Here is a 7,148-nt window from a genome sequence, read left to right on the forward strand (position 1 = left end):
GTGGAACTCGATCTTCAATTCTTTCCTCTTTGAAGGATCGTCTTTGAAGATTATCAGTGTTAGAGAGAAAGAGAGAGAGAGAAGAGAAAGAGTATGTGCCTTCGAGCTAGCCAAAATCCCCTTAATAATTTCGTCTCAGAGCATGTAGCCCTTTTGAACCTTCCAAAGAGTCACTCCTACTTCCTAGCTTGTAGTAAGTAAAGTCTCTGTGAACAGAATATGGAGATAGATAGAGTGAGAGCGTGAAAAAGAGAGATTGTGCGTGCGTGTGAGAGAGAAAGAGGAAAGTAGAGGGAGAGGTGGTCGAAGCTTTGATTACTTTACTACTCGAAAGAAGTCCAGAAAAAAATCGTTATTCGAAAGACGAAATGCCAACTTTGATGGCGATTATTCTTTACTATGTCGCGAAGGAAAGAAGCAGGCTGAGTGGACGTTAAATATTAAAATTGCATCGTACGTCTTTGAGAAGATGAGAAAGATGAACATAAAAAAAGAGGAAGAAGAAAAAAAGAAATAGAAAAAGAAAAGGGAAAGCAAAAAAAAAAGTGAAAAGAAAGGGAAAAAGGGAAGAGGAAGGAAAATTCAGCAGACATGTACGTGCATTTACTTCTTTCCAAGAGCAGGAGAGAGAGAGATGGAGATAGATATATATATAGAGAGAAAGAGAGAGAGAGAGAGAGAGAGACCATCGTGAGAACAATGTGGAAGATGGAAGCTCGAGACGAGTTCTTAACGAAATAACGTCGGAAATTGAAAAGTGCCGAGGAGAATTTCTCTCGTGAGTATCGGTTCTTCCTGCACGTAGGTATGTACCTAGGACTTTTCGATGGCAAAGAGAAAATAAAAAGAAAGAGAGGAAGAGACAGAGAACTACGAAGATCAAAGTTCGTATTTTGTAGCTTATGTTGGAATATCTCTGATAAGGAAATAACATCTTAAAGCGTCGATTTATTTCGAAACTCGTCGTGTGCTGGCAAAGAGATCATGTTTGGTATGAAACCCTCTACAGAAAATACGACTATGATTCTTTAAAAAAAAAAAAAGAAAAAGAAAAAAAAATGACAGAAAAAACTCTTTCCAGTTCCACGATTTTTGTTTGTAAAAATGTTCAGGAAAGAAAAAAGAAAAAAGATTAATGAATAGTTAAACTTTGAAAGGAATATAAAAGAAAAAAAAATATTATTTTTTCTTGGTATTATGGCATTAGTGATGTCTCTAGTTAAAAGTTGATATCCCCGTAGACGTCTAGGACGTTTGTCTTCGAAGGACACTCTCAAACCGGACGTTACAGTGGCTTTCCTGTCCCAGTGGATGCGTTCGGAGGACTTCGTTATCCTTTCCTTACCTAGAAAGCCATCGTACCGTAACACGAAAACGGACGATGCTGCGAAAAGAGTGTGGATACAAAGAAGAAAAAAGTAAAACAAAAAAATGGAAAGAAAAAAATATAGAGGTAAAAAAAAAGAAAAAAGACACGGAAGGAAGGAAAGAAGGAAGGAAGGAAGGAAGGAAGGAAGGAAGAAAGGAGAAAGGAGAAAGGAGGAAGGAGGAAGGAGAAAGGAGGAAAGAAAGAAGAGGAGGAGGAAGGAGCGCGTCCTCGAAACCACATAATTTGCCCTGCCAACCAGGAATTTCTCGCGAAACTTTCGACTCTGTTTCCTCCACTTCTGCTTTTCTCCACAAAATATTCTTCGTAAGTATTATACGACATGTATATATATATATATATATATATATACACACACATACAGAGAGAAAGAGAGGAAATATATATATATATACATGAACGTCTATAGATACCCTTACTATCTTACTATATTTCCTCTTCTCTATCTTTTTCCCCTTCTTATCGTTAAACTGAATTTCTCACGAATTTCTTTCTAAAATACACCTAGAAAATGCGATGGCAAAAGAGAAAATCGACTTTATAACAGGGAGCCAACACGAAGCACCTTTCATTTCCTGTCTTTCCACACGGACGAATTGTCTTACAGATGGACGTCATCATTCCGAGCCTGGCTTTAGCTCGTGCGATCTAAAACGAAAGATGATAGATAGATCTTTGGTATATACCGAATCAATGAAATATAAAAATTTGGTACGTTCTTCTTGGATTTTCATCTCTTTTTGTCTGAATAGATTTAAAACCTGCCTTTTAAATCTTCATGTAATTAAGATAAATAATGAACGAATAATTTCGTTGAATTAATCTTCGATTTACTATCTATTACTAATATATATATATATACAAATTATTGGATGTTTTAGAAAGACCTTCTATAAATTCGGACGTAATCATTCAGAACGGAACAGAAAGAGGATACTTATCTCAAAAAGGAGCATCTGAAATACTCGCGCATTGAAGGAAAACTTGGATGTGTACAGACGTCCACGTGCAGTATACTCGGCTGCTTTTCTTGCTGCCTCTCGAACGTCTTCCTGAAGGTATCGATGAGTAGATAAAGATAGAGATAGAAAGAGAGAGAGAGAGAGAGAGAGAGGGAGAGAGAGAGAGAGAGAGAGAAAGGAAGCTATTGCGAAAACTCTTCGACCTTGTCCCCCGTTAATGTTTGCCCAAGTACGTTCGTTTTATCCTCTAGACCCTATTTCACGATCGACAAGGGGTGCTGGCTGGAGGACCCTTCGAAAGAAATTGAATGCAAATACGTCGGCAATGCGCTGGCCCTGCTAGAATTCCACCCTCGTTGTCCCCATTTTCTCTTTCTCTCCCTCTCTCTCCCTTTTCCTCTCTCTCTCTCTCTCTCTCTATTTCAGTATATGTGTGTAGCGTATGTGTTTGGTGGGCAGTAGTCTAGCGTTCTCTCGCTACCGTGAACACGTTAGCAGATTTGGAGAAAGAGGGGATTGCTTTGGATAGGCTATGAAAGAAGACTCACTGAAAATAGAAAGAGAGGAAGAGAGAGAGAGGAAGAGAGAGAGAAGAAAGGGGGAGAATGAAAACTGTGTGGAGTAGCAACGATTCCCAAAGGTCCCATGGGAATCTGGACTCTTTATTAATTCACCGTCAGACTAACCAGAATTACTTGCCGTGTGTACGAGAGAGCAACATACCAACCAGCTGCCCGATCGCAACCCTAAGTCGACGACACTTTGCAGAAGCTTAGTCCGGCTTAGCAGGTGGCTGCTGAATCTGTGCTACTGCTGAAAGGCTTCCGCGAAATTTCGAATTCAACCTCACTCTCTCGTTCTCTCTCCTCACCGCTTTCGCTCTAGCTTAGAATGAATAGAGTCGTCACGTGACGTTCACAAATTTGAACTATCTATATCTTAGAATATTATAGTATTTTCAGAGTTATATCTACTCCATTGCTACCTTTTTTTTTCATGTCGAAGATTGAATAAAAGAAACAAGAAAAAAGGAAAAGAGAGAAAAAAGATGTATTAAACGATATAAATTAAAAATGAAATAAACTAAAATAACTGCGAAGCTCTACGTGTCACGGGGTCAGTTAAAAAAAAAATCGTCCCTTCGTATCGAGCTTAAACGATATAAAGCTCGATCGATGGTATATGATAAAGACTGGCTCTAGAGATTACAAAACTCTTTCATATAGGTATTTTGTATTTACGTTGAACGTTCGGAGGAAATAAACAATAAAAGAAAATCTCTCGATCGATTTTTCATGCGTATTTTGCCAATGCTATATTTTTTTTCCCTTTTTGTTTCCTTTTCCTCTTGGTCTCTTTTCTTTTTTTATCTGTTTTTGTCATTAATCTCAAAGACTAAATCATTAAACGGAAGAGTCTCGTTTATAGATCGAAGGAGATAATACCAAAAGTAATAAAAATCGATCGCTCAATTCATTCATAGAAAAAACAAAAAAATAGATAAAAGAAAAAATCGGCGAATTTCAAAAGAGATAACGTTGTACATATCTCAATTCGATATATAAAAGTACATACTCTGAGCGTACCTGTGTTTCGAGATGAATGTCCCGTGCTTTATCGGTCCAACCTAGCGTGCTATTTTTTAAGTTGAACAGTCGAATCTCACCGAAAATCGTCGCACCATTTTTTATTCCAGGGACGAACATCCCTCTCCGATCGAGAGATATCGTCTAGGTATACGTATAGTTCGTACGAATGCCAGCGCATAATCTTTGCCGTTCATTCCCCGTCAAAAACTACGCCACGTTTTTTCGCGCGAACGCCGTGCCGTGTCACTTACAACGCTCGATCGATTCTCGATGCCAACGACGAGTCGCATCGGTTAAACGCTCGGATGACAGGGAGAAACAACCGCTGTTTTTTTCTATATTTTTTTTTTCTTTTAGAAACAGAAACAAAAAAAGAACGAGCGTTGTAGCACGTTTCTGCGAACATTAAAAAAAAAAAAGATTATTTTTCCTTTTTTTTCATCCTTTTTTATCTTTTTTTTTCTATGTCTTTTTTGTACCCTTTTTTTTGTAAAACAAACATATATCAAAGCGAATGAAAACGTAAAGTTTGAATATTAATTACGAAAAAAATTCGTTCCAATTCGAGATCAAGTGTAATTTGGATGTGCATGTATTTGGGAAAAATTTAAATAAGTAAGCTATATTCGTCGTTCAATTTTGTAGAATTTTATAAAGTTATCGGGAGGCACAATTCACAACGATATAAATTATAACGTCGAAGATGTTGACGTTAAAACGTTAATTTTGCCTGACATTGGAAGATTTATGATCTTCCATTTTGTCGTCGGCTGTTTTAAGCGACTTTCATTATGATCGTTGCCTACCGAGCAATCGTATATAGAACGCAACAAATTCATTTGCCCACCTAGCGGAATTAATTAATACGTGGCGATCTCTTTTTCTTTGTGTTTCTCGTTGCTTTTACGTACTACTTGTCGGGAAAAACGAAAGCAATCGGACTTACGAAGACATGAAATTAATCAAGTAATAAAATATTCTTGTTTAATAAATCGGCGAGCATATTATGATTTAAACATGAAAATTACTTAAACTTTTAAACATTAAAAGTCGATGGAACAAAAGTTCAATTTTAGATAACAAATTAAAAAATAGAAAAATGTTGAGAAGTTCGATTTAAAACATACATTTCTTTTTTGGCATATGTGTACGTATTGGTATTGAAACTTGAAGCAACCGAGGGTCAGAATAAAGAGAAATAAAAGAGAACTTGCCCTTCGAACCTTCGAACTTTCTCGTCCTGATTTCCTGCGATTGAAAATCTTCTCGCTCGATCGTATCACGCCCTAATGTCTGCCAACGACAGAAGCTTTTCGAAAAGAAAAATGACATTGATAATGGGCCAAGCATTAACCAGAAATTACGTGTTAACGTCAAACGCATCTCATCAAAATGAATCCTACAGATCACACTAGAATAAATCAACTTTTCAAACAAAATTTACTCGCTATATATATATATATATATAACCGTAATTAATTACAGTTATTGTAGCATGATAATAACGAAGCTAATATATTTATACATAAAAATTAAATAAAAATAAGATTTAAAAAAGAAGACAACGAAAATGTCAAAAAGTATCACGCGAATATCAGCTTTCGCTGGGATGTCGTTAGCAGACTAATTGGAATCCAATCAGCGCGATTAATCGTTTAACAAGCCGTGCGCGAACGCGTATCGGCCTGTCGAGGTTCGATGGTATTTAGGTATTTAACTGCGGCCACCCTTTCGGCCACCCTTTCGGCCACCCTCCGACCGCCTTTCACCATCCTACCTTTCTTCTCGACGCATGGGCGTGAACCTCTGGCAATATTTTACGTTTAGCTTCTACGTGCCTGCCGCGTGCAGACGATCGAGAGTTCTCCTATCTCCGAATTTTGAATTTTAGAACGTCGCGTAGGTTCTTCTTTCCTATTCTCTTTCCTTCCTTATTTTCTTCCTATCTACCCAGCTCAGACGTGTCATATCAAATTTTTTCCCGTAAAAACTACTACCCACGTTTTTCATAATCATCCAATATTACAACATAGAGCAAATATATTGTTTAAAAAACTATACTGAGTTTATAAGTTATACCTTTTGTTTCTTTTCTTTTATATAAAAATTATAACCTATAAGTTATTAAATATAGTTTCGTTTCACACGTAATTGAACGAATTTTTTATTTATACCTAAAGAAGTCTTAAAAAATCGTCCTCGACTATTTATACCATTAACTATTATTAACTACCAATGAAACCATAATATTTGAATACTTAGTGATATACAAATATCAAATCCAAAGCGATGGAAAAATTATTATTTTCTCCAGGAGGCCAAATTTTTACTACTAGAAAATAATCCGTAAAGAGAAGACATAATGTGACGTGCCATCTTTTCTTGTATTATGTGATCCTATAACAAATACTGATCCTATTACAAATACTGATTCGTTGGCAGAAGTTTCGCACAACCAATAGCTTATATTTCTAAACAAGCTGTATCTCACAAGCTATTTTCCAGTCCCTTTTACCTTTTCTCTCTTAGATATTTTTCATTATTAATTATTAAACCTATAATTAGATGATGTAGATTTATTTCAAAGTAAACTTCTACTTTATACTTTATATTCTTCTACAATATATCATATTCTTTAAACTTAGATAATCAACAAAAAAAAAAAAAAAAACAACCATCGCATGTAATCGGTAATCATAAAGCTATTCAACGAGTATTTCTAATATATTTTTCATTTCTGTCCTACAACAGATGGCTCCAGAATATTCTGCATCCAGTTCTACATTTACCACGTCCGAATCACCAATTACAGTACAAGTAAATACATCGCAGAGGAACAGGCCGAATATGGCTATCCAATAAATCGTAAAACAACCAAAAGGATAATCACCGACCTGAAAGAACTTCCAACACATCCAGGGAACTGTCGCCGAACAACACACCATCTAACAAGAGAAAAAATATTTTAAAAACTTCTCCTAATTTAGCGAACAAGTAATGGACATCCATATATTATTAAGACATTCTTATAACACATATAATATTTTACTAACAAGCAAAGCATACTTTAATGTAAATACCAGAAAATAGAATTAATAAATATAAATTGAATAACAAAAATAGTATTATTCATTTATTACCAATATTTTCCCCAAATCATATAAAAACATCACATTCTGAAGAAAACGAAAATTAACAATTAAGGAATTA

The 7,148-nt window shown here is 35.8% G+C and overlaps 1 long non-coding RNA gene across 1 annotated transcript; it reads left to right on the plus strand.

Annotated features, from left to right (window-relative positions):
• The first annotated feature begins 1,068 nt into the window (after positions 1–1,068).
• On the plus strand, positions 1,069–6,915 carry LOC127071157 (uncharacterized). Its single transcript, XR_007784915.1, has 4 exons — positions 1,069–1,693; positions 1,896–2,098; positions 2,269–2,445; positions 6,690–6,915. It is a non-coding gene; the product is annotated as an uncharacterized LOC127071157 (long non-coding RNA).
• Positions 6,916–7,148: the final 233 nt, after the last annotated feature.

This window comes from Vespula vulgaris, chromosome 20 (genome assembly GCF_905475345.1).
Source record: "Vespula vulgaris chromosome 20, iyVesVulg1.1, whole genome shotgun sequence".
In the NCBI taxonomy this organism is placed as follows: Eukaryota; Metazoa; Arthropoda; class Insecta; order Hymenoptera; family Vespidae; genus Vespula; species Vespula vulgaris.